The 26,534-nt window shown below is 45.5% G+C and overlaps 1 protein-coding gene across 4 annotated transcripts in view; it reads left to right on the top strand.

Annotated features, from left to right (window-relative positions):
• Nucleotides 1-2,519: 2,519 nt before the first annotated feature.
• The window catches only part of KCNE2 (potassium voltage-gated channel subfamily E regulatory subunit 2), a 166,169-nt gene continuing 142,154 nt past the window's right edge, over nucleotides 2,520-26,534 (top strand). For 2 of the 4 annotated variants that reach the window (XR_011997665.1, XM_072740757.1), the window contains exons 1-2: nucleotides 2,520-16,925; nucleotides 20,161-20,191. The gene's annotated coding sequence lies outside the window, so the exon portion shown is untranslated. The remainder of the gene's footprint in view (nucleotides 16,926-20,160; nucleotides 20,192-26,534) is intronic. The other 2 variants (XM_072740758.1, XM_072740759.1) reach the window with 2 other exon arrangements.

The raw sequence follows: 26,534 nt of genomic DNA, 5'->3' as shown, positions 1-26,534 counted from the left end.
ACAAAGACTTACCTACAATCCACCAATCCTACTCCTGGGTGTTTTCCCAAGTGAACAGAAAACTTACATTCACACAAAAATCTGTACCTGAATGTTTAAAGCAGCTCTGTTCATACTCATCAATATCTGGAAACAGTCCAAATATCTTTCAATGGGTGAACGTGTAAGTAAACTGGGAGTACATTCCTACAGTGGCATACTATTCAGTTTAGCAATAAAAAGGATGAACTATTGACACACATAACAGCTTGGATGAATCTCAAAGGTGTTATGCTGAGTGAAAGAAGACAGTCTCGAAAGTTCTATATACTGTATAATTCCATTTATAGGGACTTTTGGAAAAAATAAAACTATAATGACAGAGACAAGTCAGTCTTTTCCAGGGGTGAGAGGTTAGTGAAGACAATGTGGTTTTTTTTTTTCCCACCCAAGTTCACACACTACTTAAGAGGGTCTGTGGGCCCCAGCTTGAAACCCATCCTATGCTATATATTATGTAGAAATTATCTTTTTTGTTTGTTTTTTGATGTTCTATGTCTAGTAAAGTAGACCAGCATATGGTAGACACTTAATTATCTGGTTAATAGAAGAATAAATGAATAAACAAGCTACAAAAGGACAAACATATAACAATATATTGAGAGATTCTAGAGACATTAAGAAAAATGAACCCATTTTGTTAACTCAACATATAATCACTATTTATAGTGATGAATTGGACTGTCTCTAATAACTCCACCAACTGCGCTTTTCTGATTGGGCCACTGACCAAGATTTGTCTTGTGTGGTTGTACTTGCACCATTCCTGAGCATCTCTTGTTTCTATCCTGTAGAGGGAACACAATTAAATCCTTTCTCAGAATGATACAGCTGTTGTCACCAAAGGTGGTAGATAACTGTCCTAAAGGTACACATTGCAATTAGTGCTTGAGATTTCCCAGGCCCTGTAGGACAGGATTTGGTAGGTGCAGTGCCGAGGCCATCATGAGATTCTGTCAATGGGCATCAATCAGGCTTAGCAAGGAGTCTGGGGTGAGGAGCACAGGTGGGTGAGTGCAGCAGAGCACTTTGCATGAGAAGGCATGGATGGGAAGTTGATGGAGACCTGAAAACTAAAGTTGTTGTTAGAACCCAAGAGCCCTCCTCACCCCCAGCCAGTAGTAAGAGCCAGTGAGAACATTTGCTGGAAGTTCTGGAAGAGTTGCACAAACCTAATGAGCTGCTACACTCTACTGACCCTGTCATGTACCAGCAGTGTCCTTGGTGACCCCTGGGAGGGTGGTGCCAGACCTGAATTAAGGATTGGAAAAGGCTAATCCCTTACTTCATTAAATCACATCTGAGATGCCCTTGGATGTAAGACCCACCATTATTTTATAGAAAAAAATAAAGAAAGGGAAAACAGGGATCCCTGGGTGGCGCAGCGGGTTTAGCGCCTGCCTTTGGCCCAGGGCGCGATCCTGGAGACCCGGGATCGAATCCCACGTCGGGCTCCCGGTGCATGGAGCCTGCTTCTCCCTCTGCCTGTGTCTCTGCCTCTCTCTCTCTCTCTCTCTCACTGTGTGCCTATCATAAATAAATAAAAATTAAAAAAAAAAAAAGAAAGGGAAAACACTGCCCATAGACTGCCGAGTACCTTTAACAACAGTCCCGACTCCCGAGTCAATCACAGCAGAGTTTTTGAAATTGATCTTCATCGCTTCTGAGAAATTTAGCAACTAAACAGATATCTCAGTGACAGAAAGTAACACAGCTTGCCTGTCTTTGTTGGTACCTTCCTTTCTGAGGTTCCTAAGGCACTCGGTTGGTTGTTCCTTAGCAAGAAAACATGGACTTAATGATCATTCCTCTGTGACAAATAGTCATTGCTAATACCACATTTACATCCTACTGTTTGGCTTCTGCGCCTTCCTGAGTACAAAATAGCTTGTCATTTCAATGCTGAATCATGGTGAAATTTTTTTTGAGAACATTTCTAAATGGCAGTTAAGCTCTCGGGTTAAACTCACAGATGCACATGTCTCACAGTCGAAGGGAGGACAGCATGAGCGGCCGCGTCTACGTGGACACACACACAGACACAAAGGCAGCCATGTCACAACCACTGCCCCGTAGGCCAATGGCTGTTGAAAGGCACTGTTGACTTGAGATGCTTCTGGATTCCAGAGATGTTACATCGTGGAAAACTGTGCCTCTTAGAATCAGTACAACGATTTTGTTAGATCCCGTGATCTGGGAGAGAGTTCTGCATCTAAGACATGTTTCTTGAACGTCCTCTGTTTGCTGGGGGAATGTTTTAGGCCTATGGTGGGAAGCCAGCGAGATAATTTCCTTGGCTGCGTGGAGCTCACACCGAGTCGGGACAACACATGATAAATGAATAACCAGAAAAGTAATCATATTGTTTTCAGTGCAGTGGGAGAAACAGACGGGTCAGAGATAGAGCTTCATGGTGGTAGTGAGGGGGTCCAGGGCACGTCTTGCATTTGTAGTGAGTTCTCTCCAATCTTGCTGATTTCCAACTGAGGAGACCTTTGGGTTTTGGTCTCTTGAGAGTCACTGATAGCCTTCAGGGTGATTGCCTGCCAAGGTTTGCCCAGGATAGAGGGGTTTCCTGGGATGTGGGAATTGCAGTCAGGAAATGGGCCTTCCCAGTCACACAGGCAGTTGGCCTCCCTTCGGGATTCTAACTCAGTTTCTTTTTGGTTTAATATTTGCATTGCTTTCTCCGTTATTTAGTGAAGTTTGATACTAAATTTACAACTGTGACTTTTTTTTATAAAGATTTTATTTATTTGTTCATGAGAGACACACAGAGAGGCAGAGACACAGGCAGAGGGAGAAGCAGGCTCCCTGTGGGGAGCTCGATATGAGACTCCATCCCAGGACCCCGAGATTACAATCTGAGCAAAAGGTAGACACTCAACCGCTGAGCCACCCAGGCATCCCTACAACTGTGACTTCTTTTCTTCCACTTCCATCTTTTCTATTTTCATTTAAAAAGGGGTTACTTGATAGATAAGACTAAAATCTTATAATTTCCAAATGCATTCAGCCATTTAACAGCTCCTACCTCCGGTCCTTTGGGGGCTGCAGTGATGGAGCAAGGTGGTTGTTAGGGATGAGAATGCCTATCTACAGACAGCTGGAGAAAGATAGGAAGCATCTACCAAGGACTCCAGGAGTTGAGAGCAAGTGGGTTCTGAGGATGCAGAGGTTAGGAGGGCAGGGGAGGCTGTCCTCTGTTTGTAATTTTATTTTACATTAGATGAGCAATATGAACCAAAGGCTTCAAAGAACAGCAATTTTCTTTGCCTTTGAAATGAGTTAAGAGCAAAAACAATGCCATGCTTTCATGTTAGGAATCATTTTGGTAACATGGAGCGGCTTTCTGTTTTTTAGCTAAAAAAAAAAAAAGTCAAACTCTGGACTGCAAATGCTTTCATGACTGAAATATATGCTTTTTTCTCTTTAAACCAATGAAACACATAATTCTTGGCTCTCCCTTTAAGCTAGGGGCCCCCAGGTGGAGAAGCCATTTTCACTTGTGTGAGCAAATGTGGTTAGTGGTCAGTGACACTGCAGTCCTTATTAGTCCTCAGAGAACTTCGTGTCTGATCTCTGCCTTCAGCTCAGGGTCCAAGTGTAATGACTTACACATCCACTGCAATAGTACACAACTACCATGTGATTCCTTTTCTTGCCCCTCATCCCTCTCCATTTCATGCCCCCGTCATATCTCTTGAACACATAGTTCCTCGTTTAATGGCTAACTGCACTGAATGCCGTAGTCAGTCTTAGAAGCGTTGTAATCTGAACAAAGCAATCAACTCTCTACCTCATCACTGTTGTTTATTATTTTTTTCAAGATGGAATTTGTCCTATGGAAATGGGAGCATGATTCCCTTAATCTATGCCAAAACTTTATTTTGCTCATATGTGGCCAGGGAATAGAATGTAGGTGTGAGTGTGTGTGTGTGTGTGTGTGTGTACACACGTGCTCATGTATGTGCATGTGCATGCACTGGAAGTAGTACAAAACCTAAAAGGTTCAAAGTTAAGTAAAATTTGTAACCAATTTTTAAATTAGGTATGTTTTACGGGTTGATGTTATTTGAAAGCTGAACAGCTGATGTCAAAAATAGACTTTCCCATTCTTTCCTAAGTGTGGCAAAAATAACCACATGCCTTTCTTGGCCTCCTGACTCTCACCCCAGAGGGTTTTCTTGTATAGGAACCAACAATGCTTTGGATGGAAACTCTGGATAGGCTAGTCATTATTTTAAGATTTAGGAGATTGCAGATTCTTGGCAGACCTTGGTTGTTTTTCTAGAGTAGTAGGCAAGTAGTTGGACAAAAAGCAAGGAGCAGATCCACGTTGCTGGCTTTGGGTTCTTCGTGAACAAATGAGACAAGGTGAGTAGCTGCCCTGATCATCCTACTCTGTTCCGTGAGGGAAGGTTCTGGTGGCTGCAGTCCTAGTGTGGATCTTGTTCTTTTGGAAAACAACAGGACCTTTCCCCTTTGCCTTTAGGCTTGCCCGCCACTGGAGGAAGACCTAGACGATGTCTGCCTGGTGCCAGCACAGCCCATCGAGGGGTTAGAAATAGTAGCATTGCTTGTGGAGGGAGAACAATCACTCCATTGTCAGATTCTTTTTTTCACTTTTCATCCAAAAGCTGGGCTGCTTTGTAGCACAGTTGGAGATACTGTGTTGAGAGCCTTTGCTCATGGCAACGTTTCCTCCATTCGCTTTCTGCTGCTTCTTGCGTTGGGAAATTCCATCCTTTAACACTGGGATTATATGTCACCATTGCTGAAATGATAGAGAGTTCACTTAATTTGCTGCAAGCATGAGAGACAGCCAGAGAGAATGGGAGAAGCATAGCATTCCCTTGTATAAAGAGAGGATTGAACAAGGTCAGTGAACCAAAGAAGCAGCAGGTCACAAACCCTCAGGAGGTCATGAAAATCTCCCCAAGTTTCTTGTCTTGGGGAGACAAGATGCCTACTTAGATTTAAAAAAAATTTTTTTTATGTATTTAAGATTGACCGTGATAATTGAGCTGGGAGAAGAAGTTAAGGGCTCATTATTCTTGTTTCTGTACTTGAGCATGGTTTTGAAGAGTTTAATGATAAGTTTTTTAGAAAGTATTTACATGCTTCTACCTCTCATCCCAGAATGATTCTAGAGCCCCTGAGTGGGTATCATGTACACATGCATGGCAGGGAGGGAGGCTTAACTGAGCATGCTCATGAGTTGGCCTCAGTCAATTTAACTGAGCTGAACCCCCAAAGCTTCTAATCCGTTGTACAGTTTCAAATGGCCTTTATTCTTAGCCATATGTTCTTTGGTCCATATCTTGAATGGATCATTTGTTAAAGACTAGAAGCACCAGCAACACAGATGCTGAAATTCGTGTTATTAATTCAGTTAATTGCCTGATGATAATCTCTTTATCTGAAGATGATCTTTTTCTCATCAAAATCTATCCCTCTGAAGATGCCCCTGGACTTCAGAAACTAAGTGTTACAGAAAGAAAAGACGGTGACAATTATGTATAATTTTGGTTTTCATTTATAAAGAACTAACAATTGTATGGAAGTGATTATAAATAGCAGCAAGTTGATTTTCTAAGCACAAAATATAGGAATTTCAGACATGCGGTCTTAAAAGCGATTTTTGATGCCCCAACTCCTAATTAATTTCAACCTGTATTTTAATGTGAACGCCAAACAGCGAACACAAAATAATTCTTTTATTGACTTCCTCCCTGTATCTGAGGGTCTTACAATTGTTATCATGAAATTTATTGTCTCTTCACTGTTTCCTAGTGATTTTTGGGCACAGAAATGATAGGATTTTTTAGAAATAGGGCATGTGGGCACCTTGTAAGGTTTATGGGTTTTGGACACACACTCCTGAAATTCTATGTTAATATGCACATTCAGTTAAAATTTTAAATATATTGAATATTAAGGATTATACCAATATGAGATTCACAATATATGTGGATAAAATAGAAACTATTTTTTACTCCCATTCTTTTTGTAATGCACCATATTGGACATCTTCTGTGTGTGTCTCTCACCTCTTGGCCCACCTTTGATGCCTGCCATTGTGGGGCAGCCACTCTGTGCAGGTGGATCCAAACAGCGCCTTGTTTCAGCTGCACCACATGTCTCTTTTTCAGCCCTGGGCTTCTCAGAGACCGTATCCTGGTATACATGCCTGCATTACCCGAAGTTGTAAGGGAGTTGACACTTCATGAGACAACCTTCCAAAAGGGAATGAGAGTCCATGGGATAATGCTTTCCTTTTTCTTCCCTCAGGCTGAAAATCCTGATGTGCATTCTACACAGCTCCTTAGAAGGGTCCTCACAGGAGGCAAGATGGATCATGTGGCCACCTTCTCTCCTTCCTTGCTTCGTTCCCTTCTGGCCTTGACTCCTGTTTCCTGGGATCACTCTCCAGAATAAGCTTCCTTTACAAAAGCCCTTGTCATAAGTTCTGCTTTCTGTGAGGAACCATGCTAGACACTAGAGTAATGTGCTAGAATTAAGACATGAATATAGATTGCTAAGGGATTGTTTGGGTTGTATATCTCTATGAGTGGGGTTCAAAGAGAAGTTTGGGAAGGACTAGACCAGATGTCTGTTGGAATCACTGCGTGTAAAATGAGAATTGTCAGGTCCCCAATCCATTCTAACAGGTTTATAGGTATCTGAGTCTAACCATGAAGAACAGTAAAAGATTCCCAAGCCTTGTCAAGCCTGCTCAACACCTGTGAGTATGTATGACATCCAGAAGAAGCAGAGAGCAAAACAAAACAAAACATTTTCACAGACATGTGAAGATTCCACAATCTTGGGAGTCTTCTATACTACTTCTGGGTCTAATTATAAAACTGCAAGTGATGCTGCCCTCCTCCAAGGAAATTGTTGACTTGACTCTAGGGCATGGTCTCTGCCTACAGGTTAAGGTAGAGGAGACCTAGGAAGAGAGCCTCTTTGCTTTTCTCCTGATCCATCCCTGGGAAGGGTGGCCTTTGCATCAACCAGAGATTATTGGCTGGATGCAGGATTCTGAAATCTACTTACCTCCCTGTAGTCTCTCTGTACGTATAGTGTCTAGGCCAGTGGTTCTCAAAATGTGATCCCCGGGCAAGACCATCTTTTTCTGAAGGCAAACTTTCTCCTGAGGTGGTAAGGGGACAGGGTTAGAAATGCCAATTCTCGGTTCCCTCCCCAGATCTCTAGCAGTCTGTCCTGATAGCTTTCCAGTGATTCTGATGCCGGCTTACATTTGAGAACCGCTTCCTTGGGCTTTTTCCTTCTCACCCAGGCTTGTGTAAGCTTTGGGGGCCTTCAATGTTGATTTCACACTCCTTCCCAGAGAATGGGCTCAGGAAACAAAAGATGCCTTGATTAGTCAGGAGGAGAAAAGAGGCTAGAACTGTGTAGGCAGCTCCCCAGCTTCTAAGCAGATCATATTCTGGACTTTGGAAGTCAGCTGTTTGGAATGTGAGCTGTTTTCCTAGGAATGGTAGAAAGGTTCCCACGCCAGCACACAGGGCATATTTAATCCTGAATCTAGCTGAAATACTGCTGTGTCACAATGAAAAAGAGCAGATCACAATGCTCCAGTAGTATTAGCAACCACTCAAACAGAATAAAGTGATAAATGAAACACAGAAATAGTATTTTATTTATGCTCATGTTGGTGAGTTAAGGAAAGGTGGATTTGGAGGCAGAAGAAGAGGTATAAACGGGGATTTGTCAAGACTAAAGGAGTTGTTGGCTTTCCTCTTTAGATTGTCATGATACTAATTCCTTTAGTTCGAGTTTTCTTAAATGTGGTTCTGGACTGTTACTTTTTTTTTTTTTTTTTTTTTTTTTGGAAGGCGGGTTTCACACTAGGAGGGTGTAAAGAATTCTGAGAAAGTTGGCAAGAGCTAAAAAGGAGAGTGGAAAGAGTAAGGGGATTAAAGAGAATGTGGGTGTGTTTTCTGTTAACATGACCATCAACAGAGACAGAATTACCTTGAGTTGTGAGCAGTAAGAGATGGATGAGTCAGGATTTTCTCCCTGACAAAAGAGGAAAGAAAGCAGACAAAAATTGACCACACAGCTGGTAAGCCAATTTTCATTTTGATAAATATTTACCAGTAGATAGTTGTATATGGGAAAAAAAAAAAAACAAACCAAAACCTGGCCACCTGTTTTGAGAACCTTCTCTATCGTTGTATTGCCTTGAGACAATCACATTTCATGGCCCTTGTCCCCTCTCTGACCACCGATGGGCAAATGACCAGAGGCCTGACAGTGTCCACCGATGTGGTGTCAGAAGGTGTTTTGGACCACTCCGCTGTCCTCCTTTCTCCTCCTAGACATTTGAAATAAGGAATGCCCAGAACATATATGTTCAGTCCATGATGGGAAGAGGTACATGGCTAGCTGTGATCACTTTACACGTTTTCAAATCAAATGCTTCTAGCTAGGCTTTCTGTGGTGGCTAAAATACTTTCTTCCTGGACTCACTATGCCTTTATTAACCATTCTATTTTTGTATCATATGAATTATCATCACTGATGGTTGAATGGCTGGATTTAGAGAAATGTGGTAGCCCTAATGGAATTAATTAATTGAATAATATTGCCTGACAAATGGCTCTGTATACCGAAGAGGGCTTGAGACTTAATTACTGATGTCATTTATCTGTCTATTTGCACCCCAACAATAAGCGACTCGTTTCTCATTAACATTGGGTCATTTTCCAAAAGGAAGAAAAGAGGCCAAAATATCAGGAAGGGGAAAAAAAATCGATGTCTTTGTTCCCCACCTCATTATCCTGATAAATCATAACAGACTCTGTTAATTAGATGGGCAGCCTTAACTGGCTGACTCCTGTCCAACAATTACCTCAGAAAGAAGCACCACTGGGAACATTGCCTTCCCTTGGGAGGAGATGAAAGGAAGTCTGTAACAAAAAAAGGGATCTTTTCCCCAGCCATGCTGGGGGGATCACAGTTGTCAAGGCAGATTTCTAGACCAAAGGGCGGGACCTGTTTCAGGGACAGCGCCTGTGCATTATGGCGACGTGGGGTATCTGACACTGCCTTCCTAATCTAAGGCTTAGGTAATGGTGCTCAGTGCCTCCAACTCCCCCGGGGAGATTAAAGCCTAATTAAAACAGGGGAACAGGTGTAAGAGGGCCTGATTTGATCTGGCCAAATTAATTGCTGAGGTTGGGCTTGCAATTGGTAACTGGAAACAGTGAATTAACTATCACCGGAATACAGCTAATCCCTTGGTCTCACCGAGACTGTGTATAAAACAGATTGAACTTGCTGGGAACACAAACACAGAGGGATTTGAAGTGAAGGTACGAAGCATCCTTGTGTGGGAAAGCCTCGGCAATGAGCCTAGCCACAGAGGGTGGCCATACATCCTAGACTGCCTGCCCGGGATAGTGCTGGTTTGTGCCTGTTGTCCCTACAAAATTGTTAAAAGTGCCCCGCTCCGTTCTCAGAAAAAATGTCCTTGCTTGGACAATAAATTAAATGATCACTGTATTTCAATGTCAATTTTAAGCTCCTTTTTTTTTCTTTACCAGAAGAGTGGTTGAACAGCATTCCCCCAAAAGGTATCAAAGTCCTAAGCCTCAATACTTATGAAAGTGAACTTATTTGGAATTTAGGGTCTCTGCAGATGATTAAGGTAAGATGAGGTTATTAGGGTGGCCTCTGATCCAATATGACTGATGTCCTTAGAAAAAGGGATCCTGGGATATTTGGACACAGAGGCATACATGCCCATATGCAGAATGCCATGTGACGATGGAGCCAGAGATGGACATGGTGCTTCTCCCAGACCAGCGGTGCCAAAGATTGCCAGCAAACCTGGGAAAAGCCAAAAGGCAGGTCTGGAATAAATCCTTGCTCATGGCCCTCAGAAGGAACCAACCCTGTGGACACCTCAATCTTAAGACTCCAGCCTTCTAGAGTTCTCTGGTTCTAGAACTTTGAATCAGAACATTTCTGTTGTTCTTAAGCCATCCATTTGTGGCATTTTATTATGGCAGCCCTAGCAAACTGATTTAAGTGGGCATTGGTTTCCAAGTGTCTGAAAACACTCTCATTGCTCTTAGTTTGTATAGTTCACAGAAATAAGCTGTGTTGGTGGCAAAGACCGGTACCGGGCTGGTGTGAGAAGTCAGTGAACCAACACTGGTTTCTCAGGCCCAGGTGCTGGGGATGGATGAAGGAGAAACAGACATGGATCCTGGCCTCCAGGAGCCAGCAGTTTGGTGGGAAGGGAGGTAATGCAGGTGACCTTGTATTTCCTTAGGTAGATATAAATATGTATTGACTATGCAGAGGAGGGAGGGAAGCACATCCCTAGGCTGGAAAGAAAATGCCTCTTCGAGAAAGGGACATCTAACTTGACCTGCTATGCAAAGGTTACCTGGATGAAAAAAAATGAGGGATTGGGGGAGCATGTGTGAAGGCCCTAGGGCGAGAGGGAGCCGGAAATGTACACCGCATATCCAGAGAAATCCAACTGCAGAAGCAGAGAAACTGGAGAGGGTTGAGTTCCAGGTGAAGCCCAGTTCTTCATCCCAGCCCTCATCACCCATTTTATCAGAGGTTTAAAGACACATCATGTTCGAGACCCTGTGCTAGGGACTGGGAGATTCCAATGGTGGAGACTAACGGAGTAAGCTGCTAACCAAGCAGTTGATGGCCTAAAGCTGGGAGAACAGGTGGGAATAGCCAGAGAGAACAAAGCCACCACTTCTGTCGGGAGAATTCAATTCCTCTGAGGTGAGTCTTGAGGAAACGCTATATGCAGTGGCTTGGGTGTGTGTGTGTGTGTGTGTGTGTGTGTGTGTGTGTGTGTGTGTGTGTGTAGGGAATAGGAGAAATCGAAAATGTCTATGCCAGGTTCAGAAGAAGGGACCCTTTGGTCCCTGAGCTCCCTGGCCAATAGTTTTCATGTGTCTAGACTTGGAGAGGTCACATATTCTGTCCAGAAGCACTTACTCTTTCTAAGTGTCTAATGTGATTCTATTTCACTGAAACCGAATTGGAGTTGCTCCTTGTCTAGGTTTCATTTAGGGACATGGCAAGACATTTTAGAACATTCTACAGAAAGCATTTGTGATGGCCTCTTGCCCTTGAGGAGCCGTGCCCCGCATCTTTGGACCTTGGTTCCCAGGACCTACCAACATGATCCCATGTTGGATTTAGGTTTCTAGCTCCTTGGCCAGAGTCTGAGGGAATAATGAAATCAATACACTCAATCCATATTGTGCATATGGTTTTGAACTCTGGGTTTGGGGGTTCTGAGGTGCAACCCAATCAAAAGGGCCTGTTAACAGCACCATTTGTGAGAGAGATATCTAGGTTGGATGTTTGTCTTCTGCAGTTGACTTCGATTATCTGTCTCTGGTGGGCCCAGAACAAAAAGTTTTGGTAAGGCAAAACTAGGCTCTGATTTTGTAGGCATGGCATTCATTATGTAAGCGTACAGGTCTGTGTTTCAAAATGAAAAATAACAATAATAATTAAAGTTTCTCTAGGCTTCTTGTGTCCAAACCACTCTTGCAAAATCACCTTTGGATGAGCTTTAAGTGTCAGCAAATCAGAAACATGTGGATTTAATTTCCTTTGAAATACACCAGGGGACCAAGGGGCAACAGGGCTTGGCAACCAGCTTCTTAGGGTTTGCCAAACCCCAAATACCTCACACTCTGGAAGAGCTGTCTCGCTGGCCCCCAGCAGTCTTATCTGGCCAGTCCAGCCGCTGCATTTCTTGCTATCCCAACTAGGTTTTCTCTAACCATTAGGCTGTTCTCTTGGTCCATTTTAGCTGCCAGAAGGACACTGTTAACACCACCCACATGCATAACAGAACTTTGGAAGAGGGAGCAGACTGCAATGAGGTGTCAGGTTGGCTTCAGTCTTATCTGGACGAACAGGCCATCTTTGCAGCCATTACTATGTCTTTAAAACCCAAACCAACTGTGAGAGAGGTTTTTCCAACTCGACTTCTAGATGGGAAAATATTTTGCTTTTATGGTGGATGATGGTATTGGGCCCCAAATATATTAGGTTTCATGATCATCCATCACTCATGCATATAATATGAAACATGTCCATACTCTGCAAAGACCACAGCCATCCTGCCATTAGGTTCCAAGGTAAATATAGGCCCACAAACCTCCTGGAGAAACAGAGAAGAAGTTTCCTTCGAGGAGAGGAACCACAGTTGTGTAGTTGTGATGCATCTCTGAAACCCCTATCCCCTGGTCTACTCTACCCAAAGAGTAAGGATATGCCAATAGGTCTGTGTCGTTCTCTGGCCCATTGTTTTTCTTTCTTGGTATTAATGCTTCTCTTTTTCTGTTATATATTTTCTATGTCTTGTGTCTCTTTTGCCTTAAATACCAATGTACATTTAACGCAAAGGGCCAACTGAAGCTTTAAAAAGTACTTTTCACATCCAAAACAACTAATGCTTTAATGCCTGTGTGTCATATGTTTACATATACTGACTTCTTTGTTATCCTTATCTTACTGAAGGGGCAACAGAGACAGCGCCAGAGAGACAGAGTAACCTACACATCACACAACCAGTAAATAAAAGCTCAACCTTGATTTCTGGCCACTGGGCTCCAGAAATGGTGTTCTATCCAGGGCTCAATGCTGTCTCCTCTATTGTTTTGTATGTCAAGTTGACTGGCCCACGAGGTGCCCAGATGTTGGTCAAACATTATTCTGTTTTCATGGAGGATGTTTGGGGATGAGATTAACATTTAAATTGATAGACTGGGTAAAGCAGACCCCTGGACCTTGTAGTATGTATGTGGACCTCATCCAATCAGTTGAAGGCCTGAACAGAACAAAAATACTGACTCTCCCCTGAGTAAGAGGTACTTCTCTTGCCTGTCCTATTGAGCTGGGACATTGGCTTTCTTCTGCTTGAACTTGAACCGAAGAAATATCAGCTCTTCTGGGGTGTTGAGCCTACTGGCATTGGGTTAGAACTTCACACCTGGTTCTCCTGATTCTCAGGCCTTTGGAGTTGGACTGAAAATATACCATTGGCTCCCCTGAGTGTCTAGCTTGCCAACTCACCCTGCAGATCTTAGGACTTGTCAGCTTACATAATGACATGAGCCAGTCCCTTATAATATCTCTGTTTCCGTCTGTCTGTCTATCTCTATTTACCCTATTGGTTCTATTTCTCCAAAGAACCCTAATACAAACTTTTCTTATTGAATTTGCCAGGCAATCCTGTGGAGGTGATGGATCATCGCTGCTTGCCAGACGAGGAAAAACCTAGAACATGTTCATTTTATCCATGCACGTGTACCTGTACACATATATGCACACACATATACACACCTGAATTCAGGACGAAGAGCAAAATCAAGGTCCACACACTTCTTATTCAGCACTTCTTCCCCTAGGCATCCACAGAGCAGCCACAGTTGGCATCGTTAGGTTTTTCCAGACCTTCTCGCAGAAAACTCTGCCTGGAGTATCGGGTGACAGAGGAACCACTGCTATTTTGTTTGTTCTTCAAATTCCATATTGTAAATTCCAGCCAAAAAAACCAACGAAGTAAAGAATTGGGAACCTTGCAAGTTCCCACCTGGAAACAGTGAATATAGGGAATGGATCCCTGAGGGTACAATTACCTCTGAACAATTGGGTGCTGAGCTGGACAAGGATATCTGGCTAGTGGAATTTTTGTGCAAAAATCTTTTATCTTTGTTAGCTCATGTAAACTCCAAGGCCATTCACTGCGTCAAGACTATTGACACTTATCCTAGGTGTTTACTTTTCAAGGCTTTGTCTTTTATAAAGCCACCCCAGCCTCAGGGTTAAGAAGAAATCAGGTTCTCTACTCTCACCCCACCCCCTGCCTCTTGCTTTTACAGTATCCACTGTGGCAGTCCAGGACAACAGGTGAGCTAGTAAACACTGAAGGTGTGTCCTGACTGTCCACTCAAAGCCAAGGGAGACTGGTGATCCACTAACATCTTCAACTGCTCATACCGAGTGGTCAGAACTCAGGAGGACGTGTCTGTGCCTTTCTACTGCTGTGTCTAAGCAGCAGAGGGGAATTCTATGCTGGGCTTTAGCAGCCTCAGGACCCTTGCAGCATCCTCTGAACCTCCCTGCTCTCCAGCTTCCCACCCTGAGCTTTTTTTCTATGTTGAAAGTGCCTGAGGGTGACGGGGGAACGGTGCATCCACTTGAGGCACACAACTCCCATGCACACCTCCCTCTGTTTCTGCGGGAACTGAGAAGCTAGGGGCAGAGAAGGCTGGCTGGGAAGGAAAGGCTGGGACTGATCCTGCAAAGATGGGGCAGGAGGTGGGACCTGGTGCTTGTAAGCAGGGAGCTTTGGTTTTAATGAATAAAATCTAAAAACCCCAAGCTCCCACCTGGGGACCTTGGGTCCAAGGATGGGATCCTTGGATTGGGGTCAGTAGGTGGAATCCAGTTTGGTCAAAGGGTAATCATTCTCATCCTTTAACTGAAAACCTTCTCCCTCTCTCCCAACCCCCTAGCCCTAGAACAATACTATTTTCAAAAGGTTTGGTTTGGGCTTCACATGGTGCACTAGTTGCTGTGAGTGGCAAAGAAAAAAAAAGAGCATTTTCCATTTTAAAAATGAGCCTCAAATTCACTAGTTCTTCCTCAAGCCAAAAGCTCCTGACTTGCACTGGCTTCTCTCTAATGGATAATGGGTAGTTTTTCATACTTTGAAAAACACTGCTTTTTTTTTTTTTTTTTTTTTTTTTTCCCTCTCCGGTTGAGTAAGCTCTTGCAAGTGGGATTAAACAAGAAACGCCATTTCTCATGGAAATGGCTTTATTTCCATTATACCCACACTGGCTTGTTTTCAGAGTGGCTCAGACGTGCTGGACAATGTATCCTGAATTGAGGAAGAAAAGGGAGATGGTTGAAACCTTTGCTTCGAGGGAAGAAACCCAGCAAAGAGATCTATTCATTCGCATTGACCTTGGAGATAGATATCACGTAATGCTACAGTTTAGGCCTAATTATTTGCGGAGGAGCAAGCAGGGCTCCTGTTCTGTGTTTTGTAGCCATGGCCCTCCCCTCTGCTGGGTGCCCCGGTATCGGGTGCTGCTCCCAAGCGGGCCGGGTGTGTTTGATGGGTCCTGGCACGGCCTGGTCACATTCCCTCTCAACAGAGCTGTCCTTAGCAGCCAGCCCGGTGTCATTGGTGATGCCACAGAATAACATGTATACCTGCCTGTAGGATACCACCGGCTTTCTACCTGGACCTGGTTCCCCTCTGAGATACTTCCAGCCTGCAAGAGGATCTGATTGCACTTTACATTTACTTAGGTAGCCTTCACAAATATTGATTCACATTGAAACCTCCTAAAAGAAATACAGACACCTAGCTCCACCCCAGATCAATGTCACAGAATCAGGTGGGGATGGATCCTGGGCATGATCAACATTAAAAAAAAAAAAAAAAAAAACTCAGGTGGGTGCCTCTAAGGGACAGCCAGGGCTGGACCTCCTGAACTAGAGAAAGGAAAGCTGTCTCTTGGCCATGTCCTCGGGGATCTCCCGGTCTCTGTCTCTGTGGGTGGTGCTGCCCCATGTTAGGTGTCGGTTAAGGGCCACCCAAATGTGTTTGTGCTCCTGGAGGAGGATTGTGTCACTGTTGTGAGCCCCGTTGATAGGGAAACGGGCATTGCATGAACTGAGTGTACCTGGCAGGTGGACACACGCACACACTCTCTCAAACCCCCTTCCCAGTTGAGAGGCCCTCACGGTGGTCACCTGTCTGGGCATGCAGGGTATCCTGTAACCATGGGAGCTGCAGTCCTGTGGCCTCAACTTCTAATCTGCGGAACTGTACTCACCTGTATTCTGGTTTCCCAATGATTAAAAAGGTACTTAATTTCTATTAGTAGTGTTAGAAAGCTTTTCTTCTCATGACCCTTGGGGACTTCCTAAACCCTACAAATGCCGCACCCTCTACTTGTTGGTAGGCACAGCCCTACGTGATGATGACAGAAAGGTTTACTGGAGACATACATATACGGGCACAGACAGGCAAACAGGAAAGGATGGGAAAAGATGTACTCTGCCAACTCAAAGCATAGAAAGCGGGTGTGGTGACCTTAAATTAAGATCAGGCAAAGTTGGCTTTAAGATAAGGCATATCAGCAGAGGTAATCCTCCAAACCCCAGAAGGCAATCCCCCTGCTTCCCACCCTCCTGCTGCCTGGGCACTCAGCCCTCAGACCCTGTGGTTCAACTGCAGCCGTGGGAACGGGAATCTGGGTAGGGATGCTGGGGGGCTACCTCCCTAGGCGCCTCTGGGCTCTTACTGCCTCCCTCCTTCCTCCCCCCTTCTCCCTCCGTCTTCCAGGCCCTTGGCATAATCTCATCCAGGGATTTAGCTTTTACAAAAGCAGGAATCCTTTCAGCTGGCTCAGATCCCTAAGGCAAGGAAGTGTGAAGCTTGGCTGCCCGGTGGAAATTGGTGTGGGTGGGGAATAAGGGAGCCAAACCCGAATTAGTACTTACTTGAGCAATTGATCCCACCACTTTTCCCAGGGGTTCAGGGGCTGCTCCAAATCTCTTGGTCTCTTGTTTGGACAAGAGCTGCAGAGGTGCTTGCCTTTCTGATCTTTCCCTTCCGGATCCCCAACTTTAACCCATGCAAAGGCACTCTCATTTTTTTTTTTTTTTGCAGGGGCCTCTCAGCTCCCTCTGAAACCCTGTGCTGAACTGAGCAGAACTAAGTTACTCCCTCTGCAAGAACATATGGATGAGAGATTTGGCTTCTGGACCAAATCCTCACTGGAGATGTTTGCTGGTCTGACCCTGCTCCAGGTTCAGAGGTGCTCTTCGAGAAGGTAGCTGTTCTCACTCACCGATCCAAGTGTGTTCTGTCTTCTAATGGCCTTGTGCTGGTAGGGGCAGCTGGGAGCTCACTATCACAGCAAGTCTGTGGATGCAGCACCTGTGTCATTTGGGAGCTTCTTAGAAATGCAGATTCCCAGCTGACCTGTGGCATGAGAATCTGCACTTTAAGAAGGACCCAGGGAATTTATGCATATTTTAAAATTTAACAAACACTGCTCTGGAGCATTCATGTCACGTTGATAGGAATCAAAACAAGACTTCTGTATTTAAAAAACATTTTCAAACAGGGAAAAACAGTTATGAAAAAATTTGCCTATTAAAGTTGCATAGAGGGGCACCTGGGTGGCTCAGTAGGTTAAGATCTGCCTTCAGTTCAGGTCATGATCCTGGGGTCCTGGGATGAGCCCCATGTGGGGCTCCCTCTCCCTCTGCCCCTCCCCCTGCTCCTTCTCTCTCTCTCAAGTAAATAAAATCTTTAAAAAATAATAATAAAATAACAAAGAATAAAAATAAAGAGATTATGCTGATATTTTTGTTAAAGAGATACTTTTTTGTTTGATACTGCTAGTGGGAATTAGCACAGTGGCATAGCTCTTTAAAGAAATAATTTCATTTCTATGACTTAAGTTAAAATTTAAGTGGTGCTATAGCTTCAAGGATATGGTGAAAGGATTTTCGGACAATGGCTTAGTTGTTTTTTCTAATCTTCTTCCTTGCCAACAGAACCCCAGTTTTTTGGTGGTGGGGGGCACAATGTGCTTAGAAAACATTTTCTGGACTCTTTGCATATAGGGGTGGGTTTGTCATTGGGAGGCATGTCCAGGTGAACTGTTCATGAAGAGAATCCAATCCCTTACCAGCCCCTTTTGACTTGTGACCTCTGTTCCTCTCTCCCCTTTATTTTGTCTGGAACTCTGATGGGATGCTGGAGGTCCATTACTCACTAACCTGATGTCAGCACTGCTTGCTTCCAGACTTTTCATAATATGAGAAAAACAAGATCCTAATTGAAATCGCTCTCTCTCAGGAGTGTGATATTTGCATTTGAACACAACTCCTAACTTATATGCAGTCTACATGTCCAAAAATAGAGGCTTGATCAATACATTATCATTTGCCCCCACAATGAAATGGTAAAAAGCTTTTTAAAAACTGTGTAGAGGGGAGTATTGATGGCTCAGTTGATTAAATGTCTGCCTTAGGTTCAGGCTTAGATTATGATCCTGGGATCCTGGGATTGAGCCCCGCGTTTGGCACCCTACTCGGTAGAGTGTCTGCTTCTCACTCTCTCTCTGACCCTCCCCCTGCTCGAGTTCTCATTCACGTGCTCTCTCTCTCTCTCTCTCAAATGAATAATTAAAAAATCTTTTTAAAAATTGTGTAGAACTGTAGTTTCAAATTATTTCTAGTAGTGGGCACCTCCCCTTATTAACAGCCTTTCGTAGAATCTAAGTACATAAAAGTAGACTATCTTGAGTGAGTTGAAGTGGGAACTCATAATCTTCCACCGGCAAAATTTGCTCTCTCCTCTGTGGGGATCTCGAAGCACCCTCAGTGGTCTCGAGAATCTGGTAAAACTCTAGAGCACAGTTTGAAAATGATTGTTGTAGTTATCTTGTTACCACGTGAAAAATACACTCATAAGATCTCGTTAAGGAAAGAAAACAGTTGATTAATCAAATGATGATATGATCCAATTTTATATTAAGAACATAAAAGGTGTATATAGTGATATATCGATCACTAATTTTCTCAGTCATCCCCTGTTTTTGAAAAAAACGAGGTCACATTGATTGTAATTACTCAAATTCCCCTACTTGGGGGCCCTCATTCTCCACAGGGTAGCACCTGCCTCTGCAGTCCCCCCCCAGCTATCTCTGAGGAGCCTTAGGGGTGTTTCCCACCTGTTAGGACCACAAGCCCCCCATATTCTCTCTCTGGCCTCTTGGTTTCCATCACTTGCAGAGGTGTATGTGGACAGTCCCATCCTTGCTTTAGCTGCTGGTGCCTTGGGAAGGTCTGCTCCAGATGTCCACCTATCACCCACTTTGCTGCAAACATCTGCCTTCCCCATGCCATTTTCTGCAAAGAATGAGGAAGGTGAACCCCGCGCTGTTCCACGGGGTTGAGCTGTGGCTCAGGGGTGGACTGGGAACCAGAGGCCATGTCAGGAGTCATGCAGACCTCCTCATTTTCTACCTGGCCCCATGCCTAGATGCATTTAGCATTGACCTCCCAGTTCTCTCTGCCCCCACAAATGAGCTCATGGCGGGGGCAAGGGGCCTGTTCATCAGCCTGAGCTGATTCCCTGTGTGCATGTGTGTGTACGTGGATCTGCATGTGTATACATGTGCACATGTATTCTCAAAGCAATGTAAATAGGAATTTAAAAAAAATTTTAAGATCTAATTTATTTATTTAAGAGAGAGAGAATGAGCAGGGCAAGGGGTAGAGGGAGAGGGAGAAGCAGACTACTCGCTGAGCAGGGAGCCCGATGCAGGGCTCCATCCTAGGACCCTGGGATCATAACCTGAGCCGAAGGCAGATGCTTAACCAACTGAGCCACCCAGGTGCCCTAGAATCAAAACTTTTTTTTTTAAGATTTATTTTTATTTATTTATGATAGACATAGAGAGAGAGAGAGAGAGGCAGAGACACAGGCAGAGGGAGAAGCAGGCTCCATGCCAGGAGCCTGACGTGGGACTCGATCCCGGGACTCCAGGATCGCGCTCTGGGCCAAAGGCAGGCGCGAAACCGCTGAGCCACCCAGGGATCCCCCTAGAATCAAAACTTTTAATAGTAATTTCTGAATGACAAGATTGAGGGTGCCAAAAGGTTCCATTTTTCTCCCTTACTTGTGTTTTTAAAATTTCTACAATAAACAAGTGTTACTTGTATTTAAAAAAATGAAGATGCACTTGAAATCAGCTAATCACTGAATACACCTAACATAATTGCTTAGTACATTTAACTGTTTCTTGCCATCCAAGGCAAAGTATTTTACCTGTGGCAATGTTAGAGGGGTGGAGGCAGGCACTGATGGGAGGGGAGGGAGGCAGGGTAGTGGGAAGGGGAGATAGCTGTAGGCATACACATCATTGTAAAATTGTGGTTTCGAGTGATTTCTAGTAGAAGACACTTCCGCTTTTTTATATTCAATTTTTCATAAAATCTCAATATCTATATACTGTAAATAACGTTTGTGTGTCTATATCTTTTTTCCAGCTTTTGGAGAATGTAATTCACGTATAGCTAGGTAAGTTTAGGATGTACAAGGGATTGATTTGATACCCTTGTTATCTCTATCTTTGACTAGATAGATCTGAAGACACTTTGCTTTCCAACAAAGCCCAAACATCCAACACTTCTGGAGTGTGGCAACCTGTTCTTTCTAGAGTGTCAGTTCACTGGGCTCTCTGCCCTGCAGCCGGTGGGGACCAGACTTGGGCGGGGGGTGGTCACAGGCTGACAATGCAGGGAGTGTACCAGAGGCCAGAGCTTCAGGTAGGGTACCCCTGGCATGAAGACTGGCACATGGCTTGGGAGTGGGGGGTGGTGGCTCCAGTTACAGTGACGAAAAGGGGACCATTAGAAAGGTGGTTATTCCAGAAGCTGAGTCAGGTCACCATAGGAAATCATAAAACATCCTCGTTCCATTAAATGCTGCACCGTGTGGCCCTCCCTTTTGCTGCTAAAGACTGTTGGCTCCAGGATGACTTGCACAAAGATTCCTCTTATAACAGGACTTTCAACTCTGGTGGGAACAAGACCAGGGGTTCAAGGGCGCCTGCCAGGTGGGTCTCTGCTGACTTTAGTTCATTAGTGCTTTGTCTCCGAGGGAGTCGCCAAGCACAGAGGATTCTGATTTGAGAGCTGGACTCTCCAAATGCCCCGTTGCAGGGGACGAAATTGCAGTCCCCCTTCCCTGTGACAACAAAAGAAGGCTCATCCCATGCCCTGTGGAGACTCCTGAATTTGTGTCATCCCCACGTCTGAGCCACTCCCAGCACCTGACACATTTTCTTTCCTTTATTTTCAGAACATTCCCTTTGAAGTTCTGTCCCTTCTTGTCATTGTTCTGTCTTCCAACTTTCTCAATCCCCACCCTGCAGTGCAGCATCTTGCTTAAAACAACTTCAAGAAGAACAACTTTGAGGTGTCTCCCTTTATGTTTTATTTTTTTTAAGATTTATTTATTTATTCATGAGAGACACAGAGAGAGGCAGTGACATAGGCAGAGGGAGAAGGAGGCTCCCCGTAGGGAGCCCGATGTGGGACTCGATCCCAGGACCCCGGGATCATGACCTGAGCCGAAGGCAGAGGCTCAACCCCTGAGCAACCCAGGCATCCCTCCCTTTTTGTTTTAATGCTCAAACTGGCCCCTTGTCTTCCTCACCCCATCAGTCTCCAACAGAGCCCAAACCAGCCAGTGTTTGTTTTTCTTTTTTTTTTTTTTAAGATTTTATTTATTTACTTGAGAGAGAGCAAGAGAGAGAGAGAGAGAGAGAGAGCAGAGGGAGAGGGAGAAGCAGACTGCCTGCTGCGCAGAGAGCCCAACTCCACTCCCAGGACCCCAAGATCATGACCTGAGCTGAAGGCAGATGCTTAACTGACTGAGCCACTCAGGTGCCCCCCACCCAGTGTTTTTTATTGGTCATATCTTTTGCTTAATTACATCAGCTAACATTTTTTGAGCTCAGACTCTGTTTCCAGCACATGCATCACTTAGCTTAATTCTGACAGCAGCCCAACGAAGTAGGTGCTTCAATAAACCCAATTGTTGAGATGAGCAAATTGACTCCTGGCAGGAGCCTGGAGCCTGAGGCCCCACGTGAAAGGAAGGTGGAAGATGGCAACTCAGGCCACCTGGATCCCTGTCTGAGTGGGTGAGTCCTCTGGGGAGCCTGCACCAACATTTTTAAAACTTCTAATCCTATCATTCAGCATTTTTGGTGGTTTTTTACCATCCCTCACCTTCTGTCTGCAAGGACAGACCATGGTGGAGCTCCCTGGTGCTGGGGTGTAGGTTGACATCACAAAGCCCCCTGTCCTCACCAATATGTGGCCCAAGGAATAACACAGAGGGCATCAAAGAATAAGATGTTGAACTTGCTCAGACATTTCTGTGCAGATGTCACACCTAACCCTCGGCTGGGTAATTTTATTATTAGTCCCATTACATTTTTTAAATTGAGGCAAAATTCATATGACCTAAAATTAGCCATTTGAAAGTGAGCATTTCAGCAGCATTTAGTACATCCACACTGTCATGTAACCACCACCTCTGTTTCTTTCCAAAACATTTTCATCACCCCCAAGAGAAAGCCCGTATTCATTTAAGCTGGTTACACCCCAGCCCCTGGAAACCACCAACCACTTCCTGTGTCTATAGATTCATCTCTACTGAATACGTCATATAAATGGAATCCTACAACATGTGGCCTTTTGTGTCTGCCTTCTTTCACCTAGGATCATGTTTTCGAGGTTCATCCATGTTGTAGGATGTTTCAGTACTGTTCCTTTTTATGGCTGAGTAATATTCCGTGGTATGCATACCCACATTCTGTTTATGTATCTGTTCATCTTGGATGGACACTTGGGGTTCCTCCACTGTTGGGCTATGGTGAATAGCGCTGCTATGAACAGTTGTGTACTGAGTATCTGTTTTGAGCACCTGTTTCCAAGTTCTTCTAGGTGTATACCTGGTAGTGGATTTGGGTCATATGGTCATTTCTTTACTTCTTGAGGAACCGACCTGTGCCATTCTCAAAGCAGGGAATCTGAGGCTGAACGAAATGATGAATTGTCCAAGGTCAGGTGACTGCAGATGACAGAACCAGCGCTAGGACCCAGAAGCTCACACTGCTCTCTGCAGGTGAGGACACACCTGCAGACTGCAGGGAACATCATTCATTCACTCACCAAACATTCATCCAGAGCCAGAACTTGGCTTTGTGGCAGATTTAGCGATAAGTTCCAGAAAGGAGCTTCCTAATGCCAGAAACTTTGGAAGCAAACAAAACAAGGGTAGTATTTTTAATCATAAGTCAACATGCCCAGCTCACACATAAATTCCATTAAGCCAACAGTCTATTTGAGCACAGCGATGTTGTTCTCACATCTTGCTGCATGTTTTTATGCCAGTGTGGCGAGTTCATGCTGATCCTCCAAGAGCCCTGAGAGGTCTCCGATCCCTTTTTCTGATTGTCTTTCACTGTCTGCATTTCTTGATTGACCCTGCGGACGGACCATTGCATGCTCAAAGGCTTCAACACCAGGGTCTGGAAGGAAGACTTTAAAGGGAAGGGAAGGGGGTGGGGAATGGAGGGAGAGCTGGAAGGGGGTGCAGGCAGCAGGATTTAAGCACCCGGAATCTTATTTTCCTGTGGTTTCTAAGGGAATTTTCTTATAGAGAGGCAAATTCTTGTGTCTACCCCTGACCGTTCCCGGCTCACTGGAGCATTTTCTGTGTCGAAAGGTGACATCCAAAGGCTTCACTGAGCTGGCTTTGATAACAGGCTTGGGCTCCTCCTGGCTCCCCCCGCCCCACTGCCCGGCCTCCCGTCCCTGGCCCCGCTGGCCTGATTAATCAGAACCCTGCCAAGCCCACTGAGGAGGGCTCCCTGGCTAATCTAATCGCCGTCCCCACGCGGGACAGACACCCCCGCTCGGCCAATGAGACGCGATTGTGCAAGCTCTGCTGGCCGGTGGAAATTTCCATGCGCCCGCGGCGGCTGCGGCGGCCCCTGGCGGCGTCGTGCGCTCCGCATTCCGCTGCGGTCCCCGAGCCGGTCCCCACGCCGGGTCCCCGAGCTGCGCGGCCCCGCTGCCAGGCGCTTTACTGAGCCGCCGCGCAACAAGCTGGTGGCTTTTTTCCCCCCTTGTTCTCCCCACCTCTCTGCAAGAAAAGCTTTCAATTCTGCAAATGCAAGAAAAGCTGGCGATGCCCGCGCGTGACGGGGGGGGGGGGGGGGGGGGGAGGGAGAGAGAGAGAGAGAGAGAGAGAGAGAGAGAGAAGAGAGAGGAGAGCACGGTCCTCAGCTCCCGTCTTGCACAAGCGAGCTGTTAAGTCCTGCCTGGGTTTCTCCTCCAAGTTCCCGCACCGGGCTTTGCAACTCAGTGCGTGTAGGGAGAATGAATGAACTGGGCACCTTTCTAGATCTCTCCATCCGAGGACTCTGGCGACCTTTATGAGAAGTGGCCGGTGGGTCCTAGAGAGCGAAAGATGAGGAGTTAGCGAAGGTGTATTTCTAACGAAGGTGTGGAGGGAGATGGAGAGGGCACCCAGGACCCCACGCAGTAAGATCAGTGCCATCGCCCCAGAGCCGCACAGACAATTCCAAGGCCACAAAGAAGGGACATCTTGCTCAGCCTGCCTGTGCGGAGGAGGAGGAGGAGGAGGAGGAGGAGGAGGAGGGGATGCAGATCCCAGATAGGAGGAGAGGAGTTAGCCAGACAGAGAAGGGGGAGGCGCTGGGGAGCCTGTGTTCCAGCCCTGGAGTGAGGCTGCTGGGCAGCCGGCTGCATTTCCACGAAGCTGGGCTGTGTTACCAGATCCCTGTTTTTACTCCAGGTGAATTATTGCATTAAATCCACGTTATTCGGGGGGATCCGGGCCTGTTTCTGCTCCTTGCAATGTGAAAGGACCGACCTAGTGAACAGAGTCCAAAAATTAGAATGCAACCTTGCGGGAGAGCTGGTTCTGCCAAAAGACAATCACAATGGCTTCTTCTGGGATTGGAAGTGGGGGAGGGGGACCATGCGCCCTGAGCTATCTGGGAGGAAGGAAAGGGGGGAAAATACAGGTTTTTCTTCCTAAAGGAGAGTATGAAGCTTCAGGAAGATCCAGGGAACAGAAAGAAGGGGCCACCCCCCCTTCCAAAAGCCTGAGATGGGTGAACCAAGCCAAACATAGGGAGATAGAAAAGGTGGATGCCCCAGTTCCGCTAGGGGCCAGCTAGAGGTCCTGGAAAATCTGACTTTTATGAGTTTTCACCTCTGTAAAATCAGGAGAATAACAATTCCTGAAACTAAACTAAAATGAAATGATCTCTATGAAACTGCTCATGGAGAAATATGTGGAAATTTTTACCCACGTATGCAAACAATATATAATCTATGTCTTTTTAGTTGAACCAACTGTGACAGAGAGCCATGGCTAAACTAATAGAGCAGTGCCTATATTAATGTATTCAGTAAATATTTACTGAGCATCTAACATTTTATGGGCATTGTTCTATGCCTGGGGAGACAACCCTGAAAGAAACAGCTATATCTGCTCTTGGGAAACTCAGATTGTGATGGGAAAGACAGGCCATAAAACAGATAAAGTTATAGACTATTTGAGGTGGTGATCAGTGGCTAGCAGGAAAGAGGGGTAGGGACATAGAAAGTAGGGGAGTGATTTTATTTTATTATTATTTTATTTTTGGATAAAGAGTGCACATGTGCACATGCATGTGGTGGGGAGGATTGGGCAAGGGCAGAGGGATAGTCTGAAGTGGACTCCTTGAAATTAAGAGTCAGATGCTTAACCCCCTGAGCTACCCAGGTGCCCTAGGGAGTGACTTTGAATTGGGTGAGTAGAGAAGAGCTCACTGAAACGTTCATCTTTGAGCAGAGACCTGACAAAGAGGCAAAGGGGGTAAGCCCCATGGATTTCTGGGGGAAGAACATTCCAGGTGTGTGTGTGTGTGTGTGTGTGTGTGTGTGTGTGCAGGAGAGCCAGTGATTCAACGATGGGAATTGGGACTGTGACCCTCCCAGCTGGAGCAAACAGAAGGCAGGCACTGTCCTGGGAGGAGGAGGACGAGTGGGTGATGGGGATGAGGTGAGTGTTCAGACAGGCAGTGGACAGCTCTGCTGAAGATTTCCCCTTGGGTCTTCAGAGACTGTAAAGCAGCTCCATTTCTAGCTTGGAGACTGGAGAGCAAGCAGTGAGCCTTAACCGAAAGCCTTGCTATGTGTTCGAGTGTATGCTGGGGGCTCTGGAGAACACAAAGGAATTTAAATCAGACCCTTGCTCTGAGGGAGCCTGTGGTTTTGTCTGGAATAAAGTTGAGTGGCAAAAAGTAGTTAGTGACTGATACAAAAGAGTTCCTCACACTTGCTGAGTTGTGCAGATGGGCCCCAAAAGGAGGAAGAAACTGCAAGCTTTGGGAACCCCAGAGGTACCCTGGGATTGTGATGGGAACCTAGCAGGTGCTCAGTGACTGTGGATCAAGGGAGTGCCTGAAGTGAAGCAGAGAAGGCTTTGTGGCTAATTGTCTCCTCTCAGGTTGGGGTGGCCTGCAGCTTCTGGCAGCCACTCCCAGGCACCCAGCCAGTGTTTCCAGACCACTGCTGGGGCTGCTGTGGACGGTCCTCCAGCCACGCAGTGATGAAAGGCCTCGTGAAGAAGGAAATGACCTTGCTGGTTGCTGGATGGAATGTTTCCCCTGGAGAAATCACAAAATCAATCAGGTGTCCAGGCCTCAGCCTCACTTCTTTCCTGGGCCAGCCCAGGGTCCTGGGGTCAGCTCCTGGGGGGAGGTGGCTTCCTCTGACAGGCTAGTTTCCTTTCCAGGTCTCTGACTCTCCTTTGATTTTGTAATCCTGTT

This window comes from Vulpes vulpes, chromosome 15 (genome assembly GCF_048418805.1).
Source record: "Vulpes vulpes isolate BD-2025 chromosome 15, VulVul3, whole genome shotgun sequence".
Classification (NCBI taxonomy): Eukaryota; Metazoa; Chordata; class Mammalia; order Carnivora; family Canidae; genus Vulpes; species Vulpes vulpes.
This window is presented reverse-complemented; position numbering and strand designations above follow the sequence as displayed.